The following is an 18,286-nucleotide window of genomic DNA, read 5'->3' on the forward strand; positions in this document are numbered from 1 at the left end:
CCAGACCATCCCTCCCACCACCCCGCCTGCCACCTTCGGTAAAGGAAAGTTTTTCCAAGTAAGTTTTTCCAAGTCTGTGCGTCTTGTTTCTGTTTTGCAAAGTTCATTTGTATCCTTTTTTTTTTTTTAAGATTCCACACATAAGCGATACCATATACTGTTTGTCTTTCACTGTCTAAGACAGGCTTAGTGTTCTGTATTCAGCAGGTAACTGTCCAAGGAAAAACCAAGGCGGAAGGAAAGCCAGAGGTATAGGTGAGGTCCCTGCTGTCTGGTCCACGGACTTCCCAAACCCAGAAACAAGGGTGGTGATAGAGCGCGTTGTCCCCAAGCCTTTTCTGCAGGTTCTTGCTGCAGAATTAGAAAGCGCAACAGAAGGCGCCCTCTTAATCGCCATGGTGCGCAGGTGAAAAGATACAGGGTTTTGCCAGGAGATGCATTTCGGAGGAAAAGCACAGGGGATGTTTGGGAGACACGCGGCAGCGTCCAGTCCAGTGAACACATCATTTGAATACAAGAGATCCAGTGGACCTAGAAGTGGCTGACTTGTCTAATGCTCTGTCCAGGGAAAGAGGAGATGGGATTAATGGGACTAGGTGGAATTGGGTCAGGCACCAAAAAGCATCTCATCAAACCGAAAGTTATAGCACTGAGAGAGGCTCAAGCATCCCTTTTTTAAAAATTGGAGGGAGAGGAACGCTTTTTGTCAAATCTGAAGGATTCTTTCTTCTGGACAGAGAAAAAGACTCTCCCTAGATGTATAGCCTCGTCAAGGAGACCTTGTTAAAAATTAGTGATGTGATGTGCGTGCTTAAGGATTTAGGGCCGAGGGATGCTGATGTCTGCTTTTTACTTTGACATGCATTTAAAAAATAAGATGGGTTAGTGGATAGATGGATAAACGCATAGAAAGGTGATGAAACAACAGTGGAGTCTTGATTATCATAGAATCTAGGTGGGTATGATATTACTATATGTTTGAACCTTTTTAAATAAAATATTGGGGGAAAGTACCCATCCCTGGGCCACCCACGGTGATTTAGAGTCAGTGAGTTGGTGATGAGGGCTGGGAATGTTTTGAGCTTTGCAAAAGAGATGCTGATGCTGAACCAGGTTTGTCAGGGCCCCCGCGGAGTCGATTCTTCAAACTTGGGTGCACACAGGAATCCCCTGGAGCTTCTGTCAAAGTGCAGAGTCGGATCCAGCAGGTCTGGGATGGGGTCCTAGTGTCTGCCTTGCTCACAACTCCCAGGTGATGCTAGTGGGGCCAGGACATGGACCACACCTTGGGCAGGAAGAAAGGAGGACTCTTCCGCGTTCTTTGCATCGTGAAGTCCAGTGGGTCTCAGCTTGGGCTTCGCACTGGAATCATCTGGGAAGTTTTCACGTGAACCGATGCCCTCAGGGGTGGTCTCACATCCCCCACCCCTGCCGCTAGAGGTTCTGGCACAGGTGTTCCGGCTGCAGCACGGCGGGCAATGAGATTTTACAACTTCTCAGATAATTCTAGCTTGCCAGCTCTGATTTCACTTCATCAAGTGAATCCACGGAATACTAAATTTCAGGAAGTACATTTTTACACGGAAAGATGCCTCGGACCTTCATCACCGGAGCCAGCAGAGGCTCTTCGAACCAAGGGAAGACTCAAAGCCACACCCCCATCCCAATGATTGACAGCAAATGTTGATTGACTGTCAGGAGTTATTTGTTCATTTCATTATCACAGAACCTGGTGAGGCAGGCTTTTAGTATCCTGTTGTAAAGATAGGGAGGCTGGACCTGATTGAGTTAAGTGACTGGCCCAAGGTAACACAGCTAATAAAGCTGTCTTGGGCAGAGACCTGAATTGGATCTGCCTGACTTCAGAAGCCCTGCTCTTCATTTAACGATCATATCACTGTGTTGTCTTCGTGATCTGTGCCAAGAAGTTGGAAAACTCTAGCCTGCGGGTGGGCCAAATCTGGCCAGCTGCCTGTTTTTATAAATAAAGTTTTTTACTGGAACCCAGCCCCGCCGCTTCATCTATGTGCTGTCCACATCTGCTTTCGTGCTGTAAGAGCAGAGTTAAGCACTGGCAGCAGAGACCCTAGGGCCTACGAAGCCAAAAATATTCACTCTCTGGCCCTTTATAGGACAAAGTTGGGTGACCTTTGATGGATTGGCGAGGCAGCTAGCACAGAGCCAGGGTGCAATCCTTGGCAGTGCTCCAAGCCAAAGGAATAGCCCAAGGAGGATGAACTTGAACTCATGGTCCCTGTGGCTCCGGTTTCTGCTGACTTTTAGCTTCTATCTTGTGGCGTGCCTTTTATTCCAAGGGTTACAACTTGCTTCCTCTGAACAGATTCTTATTTCGATGCCAAAATTTCTGATCTGTTTTCTTAAGAGCAGGAGGTCTTGTTCCCAAAGCCAGGGCCATCACACAGCTCTCTGCAGAGTGGGGTGAAGCTGGCCAGCTGCCTGCCACCTTCCCCTCTAACACCGTGGGAGGCTCGAGGAGCCCTGTTGTTCCAGGGAGGTGCCCGTAGCTAGAGGCTTCCGTCCCATCCCACCAGCCATCCGCAGAGAAAGCCCATCAAGAGGTCAGGAGAGAAGAGAGAGGGAGGAAATGCCAATCAATCCATCAAAGCCCCACCCTCCTGCAGCTTCTAGCCGGTGAGCTGGGGCTGTGTATCCTTGACCCGCCCCCAGGGGCCCAGGGCAAGGCCAGCCGGGGAAGTGCATTTGGTAGTGATTCTAGATTTCCTGTTTGGTTCCTGGGGGGTGGGGGGGTGGAAGGGGGCGTCAGGGGTGGGGGAGCAGCTTTGGAATATGCTCGGTCATCCACTGTGTGTATTCCTGCACATGGCATTTTCTCCCAGGTTTTCGTCTTTGTTTTTGTTTTGTTTTTCCTCTTTCCTGCTTGTCTTCCTTTGGGGCTTGTTTGCATTTTTTCATCGTTCACTGGTGTGAGGCAGAATCTCCTTGGGGGAAATTTGTGGAAAAGGAGAGATGGGGGGGTGGGGAAAGGCCAGGACACGCTGCCTGGATTCCTGGGGCCGCGGCCTGGGTGCCACATGGACACGCTCCTCCTTGGAGAGACCTAGTGGGAAAGCTGTAAAGAATCTGCTCAGGTAAACAAACGTTTATTTAGTGCTTACTGTGCTCATCTTGTCTGTAAACAGGTTAAAGATGGGAGAGAGGGAGAGAGAGGGAGAGACTTCAAAGCAGCTGGATAATGCGATGGCAGAAGGCAGGGGTGTATGGGAAGAGGGGTTAGGAATCATTTAGCTCAACTTGCTCTTTCAAACAAGGCTGAGCCTTAGGCTCCGAAGGAGGTGGTGGGGGAGGGGGCATCTCTCACTAAATAACAGTGGCAGCTAATAATACCAGGCCTCGCTGCCAAGGCCCTGGCACCCTGGCCCCGTATTTCTTGGCAGATGGGTCACCTGCTCCTTCCTGGGAGTCCAGCTTTAGGCCAGGGCCTGGGAAGGGGTGGGCGGCTGGGGTCCTGGGGCTGCTTTAGTCCCAGAGAGGCTGGGGTTCCCCCGAGGAGACGCCAGCACTTCCCGGGGAGGCCAGAGGTGATCTGCCTTCTTTTCATTAAGTCGGGACTTTGATCCCTCCAACGGGGAGAAAAAAAGAGTTCTCCATTTTCAGCACCTTCTAATATCCCTCCCCCCCCACACTCCCACTGTGCTGGCCCCACCATCCCCTCACCTTGAAGGAGACAGGATGTGTTTCCAGCTGGGGACTTTCTCTTCCCATCTGGAAGCGAGTGAATGAAGCTCAGGACAGGGGCTGTGGCCGCAGGGCTCAGGCTGCACCTGAGAGCGTTGGGCGGGGGGCGGGTATCCTCAGTGCCTGCTGACCTGCGTTGCTGCTAGAGCTCCAGGCTGCGGGTGGGTGATGCTGAGCTGGGGGTAGCCCAGTAGCCAGGCCTGCAGCTTGGCCTGCCCTGCAGGATGCCACGACTCCGGAAAGCCTCCTTCCAGAGGCGGAGCCAGCATTAGCCAGCCAGGCCTCTGGGTTTCCAAGATGGGGGTGGGAGAGGAGGGGATCGGGACCCCTTTGTCATCTCCCCTCCCCCCCGACTTCCCCTCCTGTCCCCTCTTCCACATTGTTCCAAGAGCTAAGCGGTGAAAAAGAGAAGAATCTTGGGCAGGATGATGTGCGATGGCTGTTTTCGATTTGTGTGGGAATTCTCCACCTGAAGTTTTTTCAGACCCGTTAAAACCTGGGCCGTCTATGAACTCTCTGAACTGAGGGGAGGGCAGAAAAATAAACAGAGTCCTGGTGTGATGACAAGCTAATGCGAACTCGGAACTCCCATCCGCTGGAGTGCACCCCGGAGCCATTTGAAACCCCCCCCCCCCGCCGCCGCCGCCCCCCGCCCCCGCCGTTCCTGACAGCCCTTCCCCAGACAGTGGCTGGCAGTGGCTGCTGGAAGTGCACTGGGAGCCCAGGTACAGGTGTGCTCAGCTTCCCACTAGAAAGAGGGTGCAAAAGAATCTTCTAGAAGTGCTGGGGGGTGGGCCCAGAAATGAAAGGATCTCAGAAATAAATGGACTCCTTGTGGCCTTGTAATCTATGTGCTTCGTTTCTCGGAATTTTCCGTCTACAGAGCCCCCTTTCCTGTCTCAACCTTCTAGAGAGAGGAACACGACCATTGATCGTTTCACCAGGTGAACGTTCTCTGTGAAACAGGAATGATTCCCTCCCAGTTTATCTCTTTGGAAAAGTCATCTGCATCTACGTACACGTACCTGCACGCACTGACGTGTAGTAACCTGCGTATATATACACATCCCCCGTTCGTGTAATATACACAACCTGTAAAGAATTTTACAACGGCACAAAGCCCACTACAGATGATAATACCCGGGCCCCCAAGATGCATGCCCGTGCCTGGGAGGGCGACCAGAGTGCCCGCTTTGTGGGGGACTGTCCTGATTTGAAAACCCAAAGTTCTGTTAGGGGAGCATTGCCTGAAACCACCCACCTTGGCCAGGCATGATAATAGCCAGTTGCATGAGTGATGCACAACAGGAAGCCCTAACAAGGAATATGATGCTGCCCTGAAGACTAACTAGAAGGATTTGGGAGGGGCCAGTAGGAGGGAGGAGATGACGAACCTCCTAGGATCGTTGAGGCTGGAATCCATCCTGGCTGAGAGATGCACGTGCCCCCAGGAAGGACCCGGAGCCAGACCAAGTACGGGCCAAACAAGATGATTGGCCAGAGACAACCTGGAAACTAACCCCTTCCCATAAAACCAGAGAGTGCAAGCCACGTGGCAAGCAGTTCTCCTGGGCTCCCTCAGCCTGCTGTTCCCTTCCGGGCGTCCCTTCCCAATAAAATCTCTTGCTTTGTCAGCACGTGTGTCTCCTCTGACAGTTCATTTCTGAGTGTTAGACAAGAGCCCACGCTCGGGCCCCTGCTCGCGTCCCCCTTCCTGCAACAGATCTGCACCCCCCAAATCCCCTGAGACGGGGGCAGACTGGAGAGGCTGGTCACGGCAGAGCCAGACAGTGGCAGTCCGTGATCTCGGATCCTCTTGATGACATCGTAAATGAGCCGGCGTCCTTATAGAGAAGGAATGTGGGATGCAGACGATGATGGAGTTGCCCAAGTTCAGGCCCAAGGCTGCGGCAGCAAGGCTTGCACTTGGGTCTACCTCCAGCGCCGCCATGCGTTTTGTGCAGGGGCGCCTTGGAAGGTACAAATGCAAACGGGGAAGCTCTGTGGAAGATCCAGAGGGGTTCCTGGGGTTGGGAATAATCCGCTTTCAAAAGGGAGGGCGTTCTGAGGCAGCGCCGCCTGCCTGCAGCTTCTGTGGCTCAAAGGTCTCCAGTCTGGGTGTCTGAGGAAGCCCGAGGACTTGCCTGGGGCCAGATTAACCTTCAGGGTGGAGGCCGACCTCCCTTTGCCTTCAGTGCCTCCATCAGAGGTAGCGTTTTAGCCCTTTCCCTATGGCCTGAGTCCTCTAAGGTGGCATCAGAGGTGACGAGGCCAGAGAAGAGGCGGGGATTCTCTGAGAACTCCCCTCACAGGAGCAGACTGGACACCTCCCCCCATCACCCCGACCTCATCCCAGCCTCATCCTTTTCTGCGCCCCTCGGAGATGTCCCCACACAGCTTCCCCTTCCTATCGGCCAACCTGCTCTGGGCTGCGGGGAGGGCCCCCCTCTCAGCAGAGAGCCTGAGGACTAATTACTGTTTTCTCCTCTGCAGGCCCGGGAGCTCTGCCCACCGAGGATTCCTCTTGTGTGAGGACCCTAATCCTCAGTGGGTACCTGGAGGGTCCCGGGCCAAGATCTCCACCTTCCTTGTGATCCTGGGCCCCCTTCCAAGACCTTCCCACCCCTGGCTCCTCTGACGCCTCCCTCCCCACACCTGCGCTTCCTGTTTCAGGTTCCAGAAAGGGGCCCGGGGTTTCCGCGGGTGTCCTAATCGCCAGAGTTGAGCTGATAGGAAACCAGGCCAGGCCATTCCACCCACGGGGTCGTGACCAGGGCCCTCTTGGGAGTTTCCTGGTTTAAAAAGAAACCAGATTGAGCCCTGGGGTGTGGACTTCCTGGAGGATGGCGGTCCAGGGGACAGGCGGCCGTTCCAGAGAAGAGGAAAGCCAGCAGGAACCGGCCTCGGGGGAATTTCCTGGGCTGCCGTGTCCCAGTCTGAGGGCAGAAGCCTAGCTCTTGACCTTGCAGCGGGGTAGGGTTCCCGAGCACCCCCTGTTCCAGCCCCATCTGCCCCCATCCCGTTCCCATTGAAATAATCACAGGGTAGGCCCGGCCTGGCTCCGTCGCCATGACGACCGTTCTAATTTCTTTTCATCTCAGTGTTCCTTCCTAAAGGGACCTCCCCCAGCCCCCCGCTCCCCCCTGCAACGTGTTTTAATTGTAATAACTCCTGGGTTCTCGGGAGGTAATGACCGTGTGTGGGGAGCCAGCGCTGGCCTGGCTCCAGCCCCAGAGTTGCCCGCCCAGCGGCGCCAGGCAGCCCTCTGCCTCCCAGCAGGGGCTCTGGAGGAGCCCGGGGCGGGCTTGGGCAGGGTCTGCCAAGAGGGTCTGCGGCCCTGTCGCTAATGAACACAAGCCGGGGAGCCTCAGCCCTGCGGGGTTGTGTCCTGAGGACATTTTATTGGCATGCCTCCCCTTTACCCACCCCCAACCCCCCATGTCTATCCTCACACCTTGAAGGGATCCATGGACCATTACTCAGCCCCAGGCCCCAGCTGGCTATGCTGCTTTGGGATGTGACCCTGCATGCGTGTTCAAATCACCTGGGGTCTTATTATAACGCAGTTTCCAAGTCTTGGGGAGCCCCACCACCTTGCATTTCCAGCACCTCCCAGGAAACGCCCACCCTGCCTGGCCAAAGACCACAGTCTCGATAGCCAGCGTCCAGAGCACGCCTGTCCAACAGAACTTTCTTCGGAGATGGATATGGCACTATTTCCACGCTACGACCTATCAAGGAGCCATTATCCACAGGAGGCTATGGAGTAGTTGAGATGTGGCTCGTGTAACCAAGGAAGGGGGATTTAAATTTTAGTAAGCGTTCTTGTTTGGGGTCAGGCTCATGGCATGTGGAAGTCCCACGGCCAGGGATCGAACCTGCACCATGGCAGTGACCCGAGCCACAGCTGTGACAACGCCGGATCCTTAACCCACTGAGCCACCAGGGAACTCCTGCCTGTTCATTCACTTAAATTTAAATAACCACAGGTAGACTGGTGGCTACATACTGGGGAGCTTAGGAGGTTCCACTGCTCAGCGCAGGTCCAGACTTGGCTGCAAAAGGGAGGCGCCTGGGGGTGGGGGGCAGCCTCCTGGCATCGTGCAGCCTGAATCTGCTCCCGTCAACCCTACCTACGCTGCGGCGACCCACCCTTTGCCAGTTCCTGTCCTGCTTTATGATGGACTGCCGAGAAGCAAGCAGAAGATCTAATGGCCTGGCTTGGAAATAAGAACCTGAGTTGTGCCCGAAGCCAGAGACCTCTGCACACACCCAGTTTTTCTGGGAAGTCAGTTACATTGGAAGCAAGGCTGAGGTGCCTGGGGCCATGGTGGACTCCAGACGCTGTTCTAGGACGGCTCTCATACTCCTCATAACAGTAGGAGACAGTTGAGGAGGTGATGCAATAACGTTGCAGAATCCCTCCGTCTCCTTTCCTTCTAGCAAAGCCCTCCCGGGCCGAGCTTTCCCATCCGTGCGCTGAAATATTAGATGTTCAGCTGGAAGTCCAACAGCAAAATATTTCTGAAATTGTGTGTGTGTGTTTCTTTCTTTCTTTCTTTTTTTCTTCTTCTAATTTAATGTGCCAGACAAGCCTCCCTGTAATTAAAACCAGAAACAAGGACCAGACTTAGACAGAGATTTGAAGGCTGTAAAATTCTAGGACAGGTTTATGTAAAGCAATTAAAAAGGGAGTTAAAAATTGTTAAAAAATTAAACACTAATTACTTTTTTTTCTCCTCTCATTTCTGCTGAGCTGTTTTGGCCATGGAGCTCGAAGAAAGATATAAAAAGGAGAAAGTTTTGCCTCCTTGCTGTAAATCATGTTCAGCAAATGCTTCTCTGCATTTTGCAGCTGAACCCATCTGCTGTCAATTAGCCTAAATCATGCCTTTTCAATTAAACTGGCTTAGGGAAGTCTGGTAGCAAAATGGGTGTGTGTGTGTGTGTGTGTGTGTGTGTGTGTGTGTGTGTGTGTGTGTGTGTGTGTGTGTGTGTGTGTGTGTGTGTGTGTGTGTGTGTGTGTGTGTGTGTGTGTGTGTGTGTGTGTGTGTGTGTGTGTGTGTGTGTGTGTGTGTGTGTGTTGTGTGTGTGTGTGTGTGTGTGTGTGTGTGTGTGTGTGTGTGTGTGTGTGTGTGTGTGTGTGTGTGTGTGTGTGTGTAGAGGGCCAGTGTGGTGGTTGTGGAGGACGGAGAAAGGTGAAGTCTGATTTCAGGCTGCGAGGTGGAAATATCTTTTCAAAGGTGTGATCCTATTTTAGTGTTTTCCATATAAAGCGGGGCATTATTTGCAGTGCTGTGGGGGGCAGGGAAGGGTGGAAAGGGGGTTGAGGGGGCGAGCCGTGAGAATTAAATGAATTCTCGCAAGCCCCAGAGCCAGGGCCAAGCAGACTGGAGGTGAGTGGGGTGCCTGGACAGTTCAGGGTGGGAGAACTTGGGGACCACCATGTCTTGGGCAACTAAGGAGGAAAAATGGCTGCAACCTGAGGCCCTGGGGGGACCGAGGCAGAGGCTCCCTTGGCAGGGCAGGGGGTTGAGCACTAGAATGGGTGACCCACAGCAACATATTCTGGCAGAGGCCCACGAGGAAGGAGGAAGCGGAAGATGCTTTTGTCTTTCAAAATAAAATGGACTTTCACCACCTGGAGAGGGTGTGGTCCTGGTGCCTGGTGAAAAGGAGGGTCCCAGCTCTAGGAACTTTAGTGGGTATCTCTGTCTGACTCTTCCCTTTCAAGCCGTCCCAGGCTCCGTGGGGTGGGGAGGGAGGTTGAGTCGGAACGTGGTTCCCGCAGAGGCCAGGGCCCCTGAATTAAGGAGCCGCTGGACTGGACAGGAGTGTTTGTGCCTCTTTGCACGTGGGGACCCCTCTGTGGCCGAAGCGTCCACTGCTGGCTTCCTAACTGGGGATGCTTCCCAAACGTCCCAGCTCCCGGCTCCCCTCCCCCACCGTTTCTAGTGGGTGGGGCCGCACCTCAGACGCTAGGTGACCGTCGTCGGGGAGATGCTTGCCCTTGGTTTCATGTGGCCTCATCTCCTTTGAAGAAGAAAAACATGTTTGCCTTGACTCAGCTTGGACTGCGGAATTTGCATGCTCTCCTTCGCCCCGTCGCAGTGGGAGGGGCACGAAGTGAAGTGTGTGGTCTGCTGATGAGTGTTTATCTTCAATCACCCAGCACTGCCCCCCACCCCCACCCCGCCACCCCAGACTCCACTCCGCTCCTTCTGCTCCACTGCCCTGGGGAGTCAGCAACCTGCTGGAGAGCCTCCTCCTTGGTTGGGGCTTAGATGACGGGATCTGGTGAAAGAAAGTCTGGTGAGGGGGGCTAGGTCTTGGAGATGTGGATTGGCACCAAGAGTAACCACAACAGCAACAGTCATAGCTATCATTTATTGAACGCTTACAACGCTCAAGCCCTGGCCTAAACCTTTGACCCAGCATCCCTCGTTTCATCCTTGCAGCGAAGCTCCGAAGGTGGGCCATCCGTAGTTCCATTTTGCAGGAGAAGAAGTTAAGCCACAGAGAAGTTAAGACATTTGCCTGAAGTCACACAGTTTGTCTGCGCAGAGCTGGGGCTGGAATTCTGGCTGCGTGCCCTCGACCCTCCACGCCACTGCCTCTTAGAGGGATGTGGCCTCTGAGAATTCCCAGGCTGTCTGCTTCTGTGCTGCAGGGCTGGGGCTTGGAGGAGGGTCCTCTAAGAGGCCACCATCAGATCAGTTTATGGGTGGGCTTGGGTATGACAGAGGGAGTTGGACTTTGGAGTAAGCCACACCTGGATTTCCATCCCAGCCGTGCCACCTGCCACTTAGGTAACTACCACCGGGTCCCTTATTGTCTCGGCCCATCCACGAACGGAGTAAAATCTGGCCTCCCTGGAAGGGTGATGGTTCACATGCTCTGAGTGTGGCCGGTGTGGAGAAGCCACTCCATAAACTTTGGGCTCTTTGCCTTCCTTCCTGGTGGCCTGAATCCATGAAGCTTGACCTGGTTTCTTTCTGGCTCTTGGCCTGTGATTTCCCACAGGATACAGTTGCAGGGCTCTTTCCAAGTGATTCACTCTGAATAGCGTCCAGGTGGGACACTGTTGGCTGGGCTGGGGTGCCTGTCCAGGGGCTCCGGCCCCTCGGAGCCTTCCTCCCTCTGGGAGAGGCCACCTCCAGACCCCGAGGGGCCCTGCCCTTTGTGGCACCTGGAAGGAAAGGCTGAGGCCACCAGCTCCTCCAGGCTGCCTGGCGCCCCACCGGTCGAGCAGAGCAGGGAAGGGCGGCTGGCCTGGCTCCAGAGCAGCCCAGCAGGCCCAGCCATGCAGGCTGCCCTCGCTCTGAGCCCCTTTAATCCGGTGGCTGAGTGCAGTGATCCATGACGAGGGCTTCCAGGAGCCTCGCCGAGCCAGGCACCAGCGTTTCCACCCACCTCCGAGGGTGGTGGGGAGGTTGCCGCCTGGCTCCACAGAGCTGGCAGGATGTGGGAGATGCCACCAGGGGCCAGAGGCTGCAGTTGGATGCACAGAGGTCCCTGGGAGGTCCCCTCTGGGTCACGGGAAGGAGGGTCTGAGCTGACAGTGGGGAATAGTATGCGGCGAACATAGGAAAGGATGGACGCGCTTGGGGACACCCCCTGGCAGGTGCTGCCTCTGTCTGTCGTAGGCTCACCATCATCATCCCTCCGGCCGGGCCGCAGGGACTGCGCTGCTGAGCCTTGTCCCAGCTCTTCCCGTCCCTTTCCTGCCTTTCCCCTCTGCCCTGACCTCAGGACAATTTGAAAAGGTTTTCTATCCAACAGAGGTCAGGTGGGGGGAAAGAGGTGCCTTAATTCAGGCTCGATCGTGCAGGGGGAGAACAGGGGTGCTGGTGTCACCCGAACCACGTGCTGACCTCAGTGCAGTCACAGGGCTGGTTGACTGCAGGTGGGTGACTTAGCCTCTCTGAGCCTCAGTTCCTCTAACACAGCACCTGCGGCATGGAACAAGCCAGGAATAAATTCTCTTACAATGTCCTTCCTCCTTGCCCCCAAGTAATCCTGTGCCCCCAGCCCTGTGGCCTTCACAGACCCTCCTTGTCGGACCCCATTCCAGGGGACCCTGTGGGAGCCCGATGACCAGGCTGCGGCTGCCCCTCCCGAGGGAGGGGCCGGGTTGGGCCCACACGCTCGCTGGCCTACAGTTAGTCACAGGATGGGGTGGAAATCCAACTCGGAGCTGCTGGTCACACGTTCCTGGCGGCCAGCTGGGAGGTGGCCCTGGTCCCTGAGCACAGACACAGCTGAGCTTAAGTGACTGTGGCGAGGAGCCTGGCGTCTGGAATAACACGGCCGCCCCTGAGGTTTGTGTCTCATCACCTGGGAAGGTAGCCAAGCCAAATCGGCATCTCACTGTCTGTGGGCCTGGGGAGCCTAAGTTTGGTGCCTTCTCTGCAGGTCCTCAAGCCCCCACCTCCCCCAGAGGCCACTGGGTCTGAGGAGGTCACTTCTGGGGTTCATCCTTTGGGCCACCCCGCTGCCTTCATGAGGATCACTCTCAGCAGAGCCTTCCCTGCTGCCTCAGCTTCCCTGTTCCAGAGGAAACTCACCACCCACCTGGGAGAACGTGGGTGCTACTGACTTGGGGCGGAGTCCCAGGAGATCCTGGGAATAGTCTCAGGAGATTGCACCTGCTGGCCTGAATGTGGATGAGAGTTTCTGCCCAGTTGGGCCCCAAAATGACCCCCCCAGAGCCCTAATTGGAAAATAGAATCTGAGCTAAGTTTTGTTTCTACTGCAGCATCACCTCCTCCAGGGAGCCTTCCCTGACTTGTATACATTTAAACACGTTTTCCCCTGGGTTTATAGCTTGCCCTATGCTTCGCACTATCCTGTGAATCAGTTTGAATAGTAATCGCTTCCTTATCTGTTTAGCCCCCTTGGCCATGAACTCTGCAAAGGTACAGACTGTACCCCAGGCACCTAACACAGCCCTTGGCTCTCAGGACAGGGGGTGGAGGAGGGGGGCTCAAGACATGCCTGTTGATGGGATGCATGGGAGGGGTCAGGAGGAAAGGTCACCCCCGTGATGGACACGAGGGCTTTGGAGATGAACAGGTTCCCAGCATGTGTTCAAGAAACTCACCTTGGTGGGCAGGGTCCTGTATTGGGCTGCCTGGGTTTCCGGCGTCTGGGTGACTCACCTGTGCTGGGAAGGATAAGGTGGGCAGAGTAGGCAGCCATCCTGCTCTAGGAGATGCTGCCGGCAGCCCCCACTGGAGCCACTGACATCAAGTTTGATGCCACGTGGCAGAATGAATGCCCAGTTTCTAAAGCCTGGAGAGAAAGGGGTTGGGTCTGGCTGGAGAGCGACTCTGCCCGTAAGCTCAGGAGGGCAGGACCGTGGTGGGTGGGAGGAGCGGATGGGCGGTGTGGGGAGACCACACCTTCAGGACAGCTAGCCATGAGTCAGGCTTCTGGTCTCCAAAGGGCAAAAATGAGAAGCCTGGTTTCAGTTACCAGGTCTTAGATGCACAAACACTGTTTTGGAAGCAGGAGCTTGGGTCATTTGAGGCCCTCTGCCAGCGTCTGAGTCTCCAGGTTTTGTTTTTGTTTATATCCTGAAGTGGAGAATTTGAGCTGGTATCTCTTTGAGGTTACTCAGACCATGTAGGTATAGTCATTGGCAGTAGCCCCCCAAAACACTCTTTCTGGGTCCAGGGGCCCTGGGTTGATGAAGGCTTGGGCCCTGCATCGCTGGGTGGCTTCAGGGAAGTTGCTCAACTGTTCTGAGCCTCACCTATTTATGGCAATGGAAGTCTTCAGCTTCGTGTAGCTTCCAGAGCTGGTACGGCAGTTATATCAGGTCAGAGATGTTGGAAAGTAGCTTCCAAAAAATGCTCTAAAGAATGCCAGGTGCTGTTGGTAGTTGTTGCTGTTGGTGTTTGTTTCAAGCAGTGGTTAACAGGGCTCACCTGAGCTCAGCCCTGACCCTCTCCCCACCCACCCCCAACCACCATCTCTAGGTGGGTTTTCTTCTTTTTTTTTTTTTTTTTCTGTTTATGCCGCACCTGCAGCACATGGAGGTTCCCAGGCTAGGAGTTGAATCACAGCTGCAGCTGCCAGTCTACACCACAGCCACAGCAATGCAGGAGCTGAGCCACACCTGCCACCTATGCCACAGCTCAGGGCAACGCCAGATCTTTGACCCATTGAGCGAGGCCAGGGATGGAACCTGCATCCTCATGGATCCTAGTCGGGTTCTTAACCTGCTGAGGCTGCAATGAGAATACCTCTCGGGAACTTTCTAGAAATCAAGAAGTTGGTTTTGCCTGTTTGTCTTGGCGTCTGATAGAGACAAAAGTCTCACAAGAGGCAGAGAGCCCCGGCAGCCGGCCTGATGCCCAGGATGCCTGGCCTGGACACTGCCTCCAGGAAGTCTGGGCTCTGGTGACTGTTGACGCTGCCTGCGATTTCTCTGCAGAAAGTGTGTGGACGGGGAGTTTGGCAGGCTTTCTGTGCCTTCGCCCCTTCCAGCTCCTCCTGGAAAAAGCCTGGTCTATGTCCCTGGGCACAAGTTATCGTGGAACCTGTGACAAAGCTCATCTCCTAGGTTGTTCTGCCCTGGCCCTGGTCATCGTGAAATGCCACTTAAGCCAATAGCGCTGTCTCCCCAGGGCTCTCTGACTTAGCCCAAATCCTGCATTTTTCAGTATTTTCAATCCTTCATTTAGTTTATTTATTAAAAAAAAAGTCATTTTTTACATTCAACTTGGTTGTACCCTATAAGCCAAGACGCTGAAGACATCAGTGAGTAAAGTCATGTGAAAATGACCAAGACCAGGGTATGTTTCATCTCACGGATGGCGCGGTGTGAACTTGGACACAAAATGTAGTGGAGCGGAGGGGATTATAAGGCAGGACTCAGATCCATGGATGCTTTCAGATCTTAGCGGTCCTCAAGCTTTCTTATTTTTGGAGGTTCCACCCCTCTTATCAAAAGAGTTAGAAATGCACCCACACCCCCCATTAAATATAATTTTCCAGGAAAAAAAAATAATGAGAGACCTTTATGATTTTTTTCTAACTTGGAGATTTACGGGAAAAAAAAGATCGATGCTTGTGATTTAAACTTTATTATTTCCATTAATAACTATTTGGGAATTGGGTTAAATTGCTGTTGGCCAGTTAACAATGTGATTTCGTTGGTGTTTAAGGAAACGTTTGGCGGGGTTGGGGTTCGTAGTTCTTTATATTCTGAAGCCAGTCCTTCCTTCCTTCCTTCCTTTCTTTGTCTCTCTTTTTTTTATCTTTTTTCTTTCTTATGTGTTCACGAGCCCATGAAAAGCCTGTAGGCTTTCGTCACTGTGCCTGTATTGCCTTAAAAAAGGAAAGTCTTGGAGTTTCCTGGTGGTACAGCTGGTCACGAACTCAGCATCATCACTGCTGTGGCTTTGGGTTGCTGCTGTGGTGCAGGCTTCATCCCTGGCCTGGGAACTTCCACTTGTCGTGGGTGAGACCAAAAAAAAAAAAAAAAGACTCTTGCTGGAGTCAGAGCTGAAGTTTGATTCCTGGCTGAATATCCTTCACTGTGCAACCAAGCAACACCTCACTATCTCCATCCGTTAATTTGCTCTATTTCATATGATCGTTTTGATGAGATGAACTACGGTAATTAGTGAAAGCACATAGCCCTGTGCCTGACTCCTGCATAGAATGCTGTCTGGTTAAATATGTTAGCATTAAAACTCACATCAACAAAAATACATGATTTTAGAGTCTGAAAAAAATTAATTTGGACAGTTTTCTCCCATTCTCCAATCAGATCCTAGAAACTCACTTTAAAAAAAAAATAGAAAGTGATTATCAGGGATTTCATTCATTCAGAATCCAGAATAATGTCCTCATGTTTGGGGCTTACCTTTCCTTATTTATTTTTATTTATTTATTTGGCCGTGTCCATGGTACGCAGAAGTTCCTGGACCAGGGATCAAGTCTGTACCACAGCAGTGACAATGCCGGATCGTTAACCGCTAGGCCACCAGGGAACTTGTAGGCTTACCTTTAAACTTTCTATGATCAAACATTGAGTCCAGGGACTTCATGATAGAAGCCAGAGGTGATGGAGAAGAGAAGGGTTTTGGTCTACTTGAGGGAACAGGCTTTTCCAGCCCTTAGAAACATCTACTTGGAAACAATTAGCATGTTAATTAGGGAGGATTCTTATCAGATCCTGCTGAACCTCTTCTTGGCCATGCCTTCCCAGCTGGAAATGGTAGAAGCAGCCCTGTCTTGGGTGGCTTTCTGTGACAGAGGCTTCTCACTCCTTCAAACCAGCCTTCCTCCCTGAATTTGACGTTGGGAGCTGTGCGGAGCCGGACCACGACGGGTGGGGTCCTGCCAGTCCCCAGGAGGCTTTCCCTAAACACATGACGAACACACACGTGACATGAGTCACACCTGAATGACTCCAGGGAGTTTACCCCCACGTGATCTTTGGCAGTCATAGCTCTTGTCTTTCTAATTGGAAGGGCAAAGAAGAGGGTTGATGGATGGGAAAGCCGCAAGCTGGAAAATATGTGGGCATTTCAGAGGATGTACTAACAGCCACTTGGCACCACTTTAGCTGGGTTGGTTTCTGTTTCGAGACCATGTGCTTTGGTTGTCTCTTGGCATAGGGGGTGCCCATAATATTCCTGATGACCATGTAGGAAGCCCTGGGATTCAGGACACCTAACTTTCAGCTTGGATTCTGTGACTATGAAGTCAATGTGGATGAGCTAGGGTGGACAGCAGACGGAATTCAATAGGAATGATGTATGGAGGGAAACTGGATCCTTTCAAAGAGCAAGCTCTCAGTCAGCGAGGTTTCGCTTGACTTTACTGTCGGGTTAAAAGAGTCAGTGTGAGCCGGATGATAGTCTTGCTCGGCAGATTCCCAGATGGTTAAACGACGAGACCCAAAGTACCAATCAAAGGCTCATTCCAAATCCTCGTTGTGCGATACGCCTCCAGCTTCGACTGAATTTTGTATCAGTGACCTGACTGAAGATCAAGAAGGTCTTAAGATGACACCGGGCTGGGGTGAAGCTGATACGACGGGTGCTGGTGTTAGGATCCCTGCTACTCTCCACAGACTCAAGTGCTCAGCCAAACCCAGCAAGATGGAAGACTTTCAACCACTGCTGTTCAGTTTCATGTGGTTTCAAATTCAGAAGCACAAGAACTAGATTAGAGAGCCCTCCGTTGGCAGCAGTTCACATGAAAGCGATCTGGGGGTTTTCGTTGACCACAAGACTAATTTGATCCAACCGTGTGAACCTGTTGCTAAAAATGTTGAAATCCTTGTAGGCTGCCTTAATGGACATATGGGGTCCAGATCCAGGAAGGTGATGCTACAAGGTCTTCTGGCCCGAGCAGGCCATGTCTTAGAGGAGTTAGGTTTAATCCTGAGGATTACCTTTGAAGAGACATGGAGTGACTGCTGGGGGCAGGCAATGGCGGTAGAGTTGACGATATGGAAGTGGAGTCACTGGTGTGGTCGAGACCCACCCCCACCCCCCAGGAGCGTTCCATCCCATAGTCTCTCCCTAGACACTAGGAAGCCGGCATTTACCAGCCCCCGCCCCCGTCATTAGTTTGGGCATTCATGCAACCAGCTTCTTGATGACGCGCTATGGGTGGGGCGGTGGCTCTCCATTTCCAGGGCTCTGTAAAATGTCCTCGTGATGGGATCCGTGAGCTTGCTTTTCCCCTTCACTGTCCCCAAGGAAGGACGACATCAAGGGAGCTGGGACCCGGGAATCCTCGGAAGTCCCACTTGGAAGGCTCCCTATCGAACATCCATTCGGACTGTGATAAGAATGAAAACGAAAGCTCCCTTGTGCTAAACCACCGAGATTTGGGGAGTGTTTTTTTATAATGCTGATGACTCTCACACAGCTGTGGAAGAACATGCAAAGGAGAAAGGATGGTTATGGGCAAAGCATACATGGGTCAAGATCCTTCACTGAGATGCTGTCTTGTTTTAACAACTGCAGGATGTGCCGAAAAATGAGAAGGTGGTTTTATCCTCCTGGAAATATCCTGGAGAAATAGCTTCTGTCTGAGCTCTTATTAACTCCCTGTCTCCCTGAAGCACCCCCCCCCCCGCGCCCCCCAGTAATTGTCTGTCTGTCCTTCCTTCCTTCCTTCTTTCTCTTTCTTTCTTTCTCTCTCTCTCTCTCTCTCTCTTTCTTTCTTTCTTTCTTTCTTTCTTTCTTTCTTTCTTTCTTTCTTTCTTTCTTTCTTTCTTTCTTTCTTTCTCTAATCATACTCCCCCAGCTTGCAGTGATGTGACCTCCAGCAAGTTTCTTGCTGACTCTGTGCTTCAGTTACTTAATCTGTAGAATGGGCACAAAGAGACTACCCACCTCCTGGAGTTGTGAGAGTGAACATGAGTTGATCATACAGCATTCAATAAGGCCCGTTTGTGTTCTTCTTATTTTTAAGGGGCTGTCCTCAAGAAACTCCCCACTCAGGTCTTCAGAAGTTGGGGTGGATAGAATTCTCTACCAATGAGAAAGAGGTTTTAGTTTTTCCGTAGATGATGCGGTCAAAGCCTGGCCCGCCC

At 52.7% G+C, this 18,286-nt stretch overlaps 1 long non-coding RNA gene across 3 annotated transcripts in view; it reads left to right on the forward strand.

Moving 5' to 3' along the window:
- LOC125114213 (uncharacterized) overlaps positions 1-18,286 on the forward strand; it is a 203,519-nt gene that overhangs the window by 171,813 nt on the left and 13,420 nt on the right. For 2 of the 3 annotated variants that reach the window (XR_007131736.1, XR_007131737.1), the window contains one exon: positions 4,601-5,354. The exons of the other annotated variant lie outside the window; for it this stretch is intronic. This is a non-coding gene — a long non-coding RNA (uncharacterized LOC125114213). Of the gene's footprint in view, positions 1-4,600; positions 5,355-18,286 lie in introns of those variants that run through there. 3 annotated transcript variants of the gene reach the window in all.

Source organism: Phacochoerus africanus, chromosome 14 (genome assembly GCF_016906955.1).
Source record: "Phacochoerus africanus isolate WHEZ1 chromosome 14, ROS_Pafr_v1, whole genome shotgun sequence".
In the NCBI taxonomy this organism is placed as follows: Eukaryota; Metazoa; Chordata; class Mammalia; order Artiodactyla; family Suidae; genus Phacochoerus; species Phacochoerus africanus.